Source organism: Salmo salar, chromosome ssa12 (assembly GCF_905237065.1).
Source record: "Salmo salar chromosome ssa12, Ssal_v3.1, whole genome shotgun sequence".
In the NCBI taxonomy this organism is placed as follows: Eukaryota; Metazoa; Chordata; class Actinopteri; order Salmoniformes; family Salmonidae; genus Salmo; species Salmo salar.
Window position 1 is genome coordinate 35,308,109 of NC_059453.1, and position 6,879 is coordinate 35,314,987.

The following is a 6,879-nucleotide window of genomic DNA, read 5'->3' on the forward strand; positions in this document are numbered from 1 at the left end:
CAAAACCACCATAAAAAAAGCCAGACTACGGTTTGCAACTGCACATGGGGACAAAGATAGTACTTTCTGGAGAACTATCCTCTGGTCTGATGAAACAAAAATAGAACTGTTTGGCCATAATGACCATCGTTATGTTTAGAGGAAAAGGGGGGAGGCTTGCAAGCCAAAGAACACCATCCCAACCGTGAAGCACGGGGGTGGCAGGATCATGTTGTGGGGGTGCTTTGCTGCAGGAGGGACTGGTGCATGTGACAAAATAGATGGCATCATGAGTATGGAAAATGACGTGGATATATTGAAGCAACCTTTCAAGACATCAGTCAGGAAGTTAAAGCTTGGTCACAAATGGGTCTTCCAAATGGACAATGACTCCAAGCATACTTCCAAAGACGTGGCAAAATGGCTTAAGGACAACAAAGTCAAGGTATTGGAGTGGCCATCACAAAGTCCTGACCTCAATCCTATAGACAATTTGTGGGCAGAACTGAAAAAGTGTGTGCGAGCAAGGAGGCCTACAAACCTGACTCAATTACACCAGCTCAGTCAGGAGGAATGGGTCAAAATTCACCCAACTTATTGTGGGAGGCTACCCAAAACTTTTGTCCCAAGTTAAACAATTTAAAGACAATGCTACCAAATACTAATTGAATGTATGTAAACTTCTGACACACTGGGAATGTGATGAAAGAAATAAAAGCTGAAATAGATCATTCTCTCTACTATTATTCTGACATTTCACATTCTTAAAATAAAGTGGTGATCCTAACTGACCTAGGACAGGGAATTTTTACTAGGATTAAATACAGGAATTGTGAAAAACTGAGTTTAAATGTATTTGGCTAAGGTGTATGTAAACTTCCGACTTTAACTGTACATGTTGTTTGGGATCATTTGATCTCAAACCCACCGCTGTGCATTTTGGGACCCTTCTTCGAACGTTACAGTCTGTTCCCCATTGAGGTAACAACATGTTTAACCTTATTCCTACCTCGGCAACGTTTAACAACTTTATGCCCTGTGTCCTATGTGCATGAGCAGCTGTCCACCTGCATCGCCATGGTAACGGCTGAACTCATCCAGTCTTGTTTTTTCCCATGATCCACCTGGAACATGTGCCGCCCACACCGCCGTGGCTGGGGCTGTTTTTCAGAGGTGTGTGCGTGCTATGGCCTTCTTTCAGTTTGTGTTCACCTTCATCAGGGGAGACAAAACACCCTGTCTGCACTGAAGTACTAACACGCATCATTAGCCACTCCAACAGATGCTCTGCAGCCATGTCTGGAGAAATGGACGCCCAGTGTGTGTGTGTGTGTGTGTGCGCGCATGTGTGTGTGTGTGTGTCTGTGCATATGCATGGGTGAGAGACAGAGAGCGAGAGAGAGGGGTCAACAAAGTGATCAATCAATGGTCAACAGCATGCGTCACTGTTGCACAACTCTGCACGTTAACACTAAACAGTCACTTAGTTTCGTTAACCCCGTGCTCCCTGGATGGACACTAGTGATGTGGACCACATCCATGCCCTTTATCACAATCACATTGTGATAGGCTGCGTCCCAAATGGCACCCTATTCCTACATAGTGCACTACTTTTGACTAGAGCTTTATGAGCCTTGGTCAAAGGTAGTACACTATATAAGAAATAGGGTGCCATTTGGGACAGAGCCCTAGAGTACACATACATACATGCTAACGCTAGGACCTCAAATCAACCATTGAATCAACCAACCAACCAAATGACGCACTGAAGAGTAAATCAACCAATCAGCCAATTACCTATAAACTAAATTTATGGTGTGGATGAAAACTGTAAGATTACTTATAAGGGAAGAGATTGATAGCGACATATTGTTATCACCGTGGTTTTTGCGTTACAATTGTTCGATGTGATATTTCAGTGACAATTTATATCATATTGTTTTTTGACTAAAGTCATTTCAGATTAACCACATGGGTTTGGAAGGAACTTCATGTAAACTGCTAGCTACAGTATATCAGTATCATGCAAGGTGACAAGCAGCACCATCAACATGCTGTGTCATACTATACTGCACATAGCTGCCTCTTTGCTTACGGTTTTTAAATCTTTCTTCGGGCCACATGACGGTTATACATGTGCTCTTACTGCAGGAAGTGAGAAAAGAGTCGGTTTTCAAACCGCCAGCATGACAAAAACTGAGCTCACCTCAAACAAACATACACACCCCCCCCCCTCCCCCCTCCCACACACACACACACAAACACACACACACACACACACACACATTTTGTCTGAGGAGGAAGTGGCGGTTGTTTGTTTTTTGCAATGTGTGATGTTGCACAGCCTCCTGCATTTTTTTAAACTTTTCTTCTGACGTTCATTTGAAATTGACTCTGGCTGGAGGTCACGGGGGTATAGAGCAGAAGAGCACAACACCGCAGCCGGCATTTGGTTTCTGTTTGTAAGAGCACGAGAAGACACAAACAGTTTCCCTGACAAAAGGCCCTGTATGGAAAATAGCCCTTGTGAAAAGAGAACGTTAGTACCGGTAGTTAGGATTGTACTTGAAAGTTAGTCAAAGAAATACACTATCAGGCAAAGATTTTGAAGGTGATCTTAAAATTGTAATGGCTGACTATTCTTTCCTATTTACTGTATATTGACAGGTGGTGCTGGAGGAAAGTCTGTATTCATCTTGGCATCTCCCACACTGTAAGCTATAACATTGTCTGCATCCCAAATGGCACCCTATTCCCTTTATAGGGTACTTTCTTTGACCAGGGTCCAAGCATTGCACTATATAGGGAATAGGGTGCCATTTGGACACAACTTACTGTCTGGATGTCCTTGGGTCTAGCCTTTTTTTTCCCTCAGTGTTTTTCTAGTTTAACCCACAGCAGGCAACCCTAGACAGTGATGTCATCCTTTTCCCTTTGTGCCTCAACCTCAACCTCTTATCTCCGGGTAGAAGTTTCCCTTAGGCACAGATCTACGAGCAGCTTGCTCTCCCTGAAGCCTAACATTTAGGACTAAGAGGGGAAAACACAAAACCCTAAGGTAACTTAGATCAGTGTCTGTAACCAACTTCCTACTAGCTCACCCCTTACCCATCTGCCTCATCCCACTCTCTCTCTCTCTCTGCATGCTCAAGCACTCCTCGACCCAAAACAAACTTCCTCTCCTCTCCTTTTTTTCTCTCTCCTCTCTCCATGATGCCTTTGCCCACCTGCAGTGGGTTTGAGATAGGCCTCCGTCCAAAAATAACAGGATAGAGAGAGAGAGAAGGTAGAAAAGAGAGAGAGAGGGTTGGAATTGGGGACAGATATCTCTTGGGTTTTGTCTGTGTGATAAGAGCCCACACACAGAGGGACAGTGGAAAGAGTAGGAGGACACACTAGTATCCTATGGGTCAGACACTGACAGTCGTGATGGTAAGTACAAGCAGATCCGAGTACTGCTGTACTTACAGAATGTTAAGACATGCAACATAAGCATTTTCTGAATATAAAAATGTATTTAATGAAAAGCATGGATATTATTTATTTGATTGTTATATTCAATGTCAGAAAACCTCTAATGCTTGTACCGAACAGTTGGCTATAGTAAAGCATGATAGTGGCAGTATATGTAGCCCCATGTAACGATGTGCACTGAGAGTCGGGAAGCAAGTTCAGGGAGTGAGTGTTTTAATAAATAAAACGTAACATAACATAAAACAAGCAAACACGAACAACGCACAGACATGACACAGAAACAGAAACAATGACGCCTGGGAAAGGAACCAAAGGGAGTGACATATGTAGGGGAGGTAATCAGGGTAGTGATGGAGTCCAGGTGAGTCTGACGACACGCAGGTGCGCGTAATGATGGTGACAGGTGTGCACCATAACGAGCAGCCTGGTGACCTAGGGCCAGAGAGGGAGCACACGTGACACCCCAGTTTTGAATGCTGATCTGACTGGCTACAGAGGAATATCTGTACCTTGATTTACAGTCAAGGCTTCTCAGTTCCTTCAAAGATTTCACAATCTCACTTAGACTTTCACGTAGTATCTTCCTGTACGACTTAAGTTAAAGTTAAAAACCCAACCAGGTGATTGGTTGGGACAAAAGATTTACTTAAAAACAATGTTTAGCCAAAGTGACCTTCTTTAAGAACAGAGGGGCAAGAGTGGAGTGTCACGGGAGGCCAAAGGAGCTGATCGCTCACTTTGGCCCTTTACAAGTACTGACTGGTTAAGCGGATGCACACACACTCACCCAGAAACAGACACACACACACACACACACACACACACACACACACACACACACACACACACACACACACACACACAGAGATACACACACACACACACACACACACACACACACACACACACACACACACACACACACACACACACACACACACACACACACACACACACACACAGAGTAAATACTCACACACAGACACACACTCAACCCAAGCTAGTCCCTGGGAGGTGGACGGTGTGGTGAGGTAATGTTTACATGCCCCTGTCTTAGGGGACTTAGTGCGTGACTCATAAACCCATTACAAACATTCTGGTGACACTCCGGTCAACGGGTTAAACTGCTGCGCCTGCTTTTCCTCTTTCCTTCCTTCCTCCCCTCCCCCCCATTCTATGAAAGAGGACTTAGTGAGTAAAGCTGGCGGCTGATCGCATGAGACACGGGTTCACCCACTCCCGCTGAAACGCACAGCTCGACAGAAAGTGACGGGCCGAGCTATTTAGGACGGGGTCACGGCCTAATCACTGGCGGCTTATCTGCCCACCAGTCAGATCCTCCCTCCCTCACCCTCAACCCTCACCCGTCCAGACCCAGGCCAGAGTGAGTGAGTGAGTTGTGCATCCCAAATGGCACCCTATTCCCTACATAGTGCACTACTAGTGCGCTATATAGGGATATCCAGTATTTAGTAGTGTACTATATAGGGAATAGGGTGTCATTTGGGATACAACAGTGAGTGAGTGCCATGGCCAACCCTCCTCTCTTCTCTAGCCTTTAAACCCCCCGTCACCTTTGACACCCTTCTGTCGCAGCAACCCTTCATCCCTTCAAATAGCCTGTAGAGGATACAGGCATGCGCACACACACACTGTCCAACACATGGCTGTAGTGATTGGGTAATCCGCACTAACATCAACCTCCCCCCTCCCTTCTCCCTCTCTCACCCGCTTGATGAGACAGCGTCTCACAAGACATAGGGGCAAATCTCTCCACTCCCCCCACCTCCCCTTCTCCCTCCCCCTTCCTGTCACTGAGCACCTCTCAGCAAGGCTGAGCCTGAAAATAAACGAGACAGCACGTGGATTCGCAGAGACCCGGGACTGTCACATAGAAAAGTGATGCAGAGAGATTTGTACTCCGCTGCCGCTAAAAACAGATCCGAGCCACATTCATCACCTTAGTAGCTTCAGGTCACTCTGTTATGGGAACAGGCTGAGGTGCAATCCCTCAGCTAAAGTTTTGGGGCGATGGTGTACAGATACTCTTATCCAGAGCAGCTTACAGGAGCAACTTGCTCAAGGGCACATTAACAGATTTGTCACCTTGTTGGCTCAGGGATTCAAACCAGCGACCTTTCGGTTATTCCCCCGGGTAGAAGGACTGACATTTCTGCCCTTTCATATGGATTCCCTATCCTGTTGTTTTTAATAAACTTCCTGTGTTTTTCGGTATCTTGTCTTGTGTTTGTGACCGTCTAGGTTTAGATTAGCCTATTCTCAGGGTTTAGCATTAGCTTCTTAGCCTCAACAACAGTTAATCTGGGGCCTAAAGCTTGGTCTACAGAAGGCTGGACTTGTTATGTACCTTTAAATCAGAAAATCCTCCAAACTGTTATGAGAAATTTCCACCAATGAGATTAATTTCAAGAAATTCAGTGTGATTTAACCCTTTGGTGACAGCCGGTCGACAACACCGAAAATGATCATATTTCTACATTTCAGAGAGCAGCTTCAACTTAACTGCATCAGACGGCAATACTGCGACAACAACACTGCACCCTGTCCTGTAAAACGTTTACATTTTTGAGAGCTGTTCATAAAATAACAGCTTGTTTTAGTGCTACAGATGACAAGCTAGCACTGAGAAGCCGTCTTTAAAGGGAACAAAGAGAGTGAGAGAGAAGAGAGGAGACTAAAGTCAGACATGGTGGGTCTGGGCTGGAAGATAAAGGGGCAAGCCTTCACAAGCTTCCTCTGCCCAGCTCTCCCTTGCTGCTTCGCTCCCCTCCTCCCCGCTAACATTTATCCACCATGCGCCAAACACAATTTTTCAAAGGCCCCCCGAAAGTAGGCCACAAAGTTTTAAGAGAGAGCGAGAGAGAGAGAAAACATTTACTGAAAACACTGCACAAGTCCACTTCTCCAGCACGTGTTTCAGCGAATGGATAGATGGGGAGAGAGGAGAGAGATTGAGGAGAGAGTTAACAAGAGTTCTAAATTATATCTCTCTTTTTATCTTCATGCGTAACCAGATTGGAGAACTGTTTCATCTGAGTCTGTAAACTGATTTGGCTGTCAATCTCAACGCATCAAACACCACTCCACCCTAAACCCAACTTTTTGGGCTGGCGCGAGCATAAATGACCGGTGCTCAATAGCTCAAGACGTTATGCTCATCCGAGATAACACCATCAGCCGCCACTTCAATACACGTTGATTGGCTGCGACAACTGTCATTGTTTTTGGAAGCACCGTCGCAGTCCACTTATGTCTAAACAAATGTCAGTCGCACGTGAAGCCGTCTGACTAGTATCTGACGTGGGGAGATTGGATGGTGGCGATAAAGAGGATGGGTAAGGCGGGACGATTACACGGGGGCTGTTGTTTTGAGAGGAGCTAGCTGCTGCACTTGGCAGCTCTAAC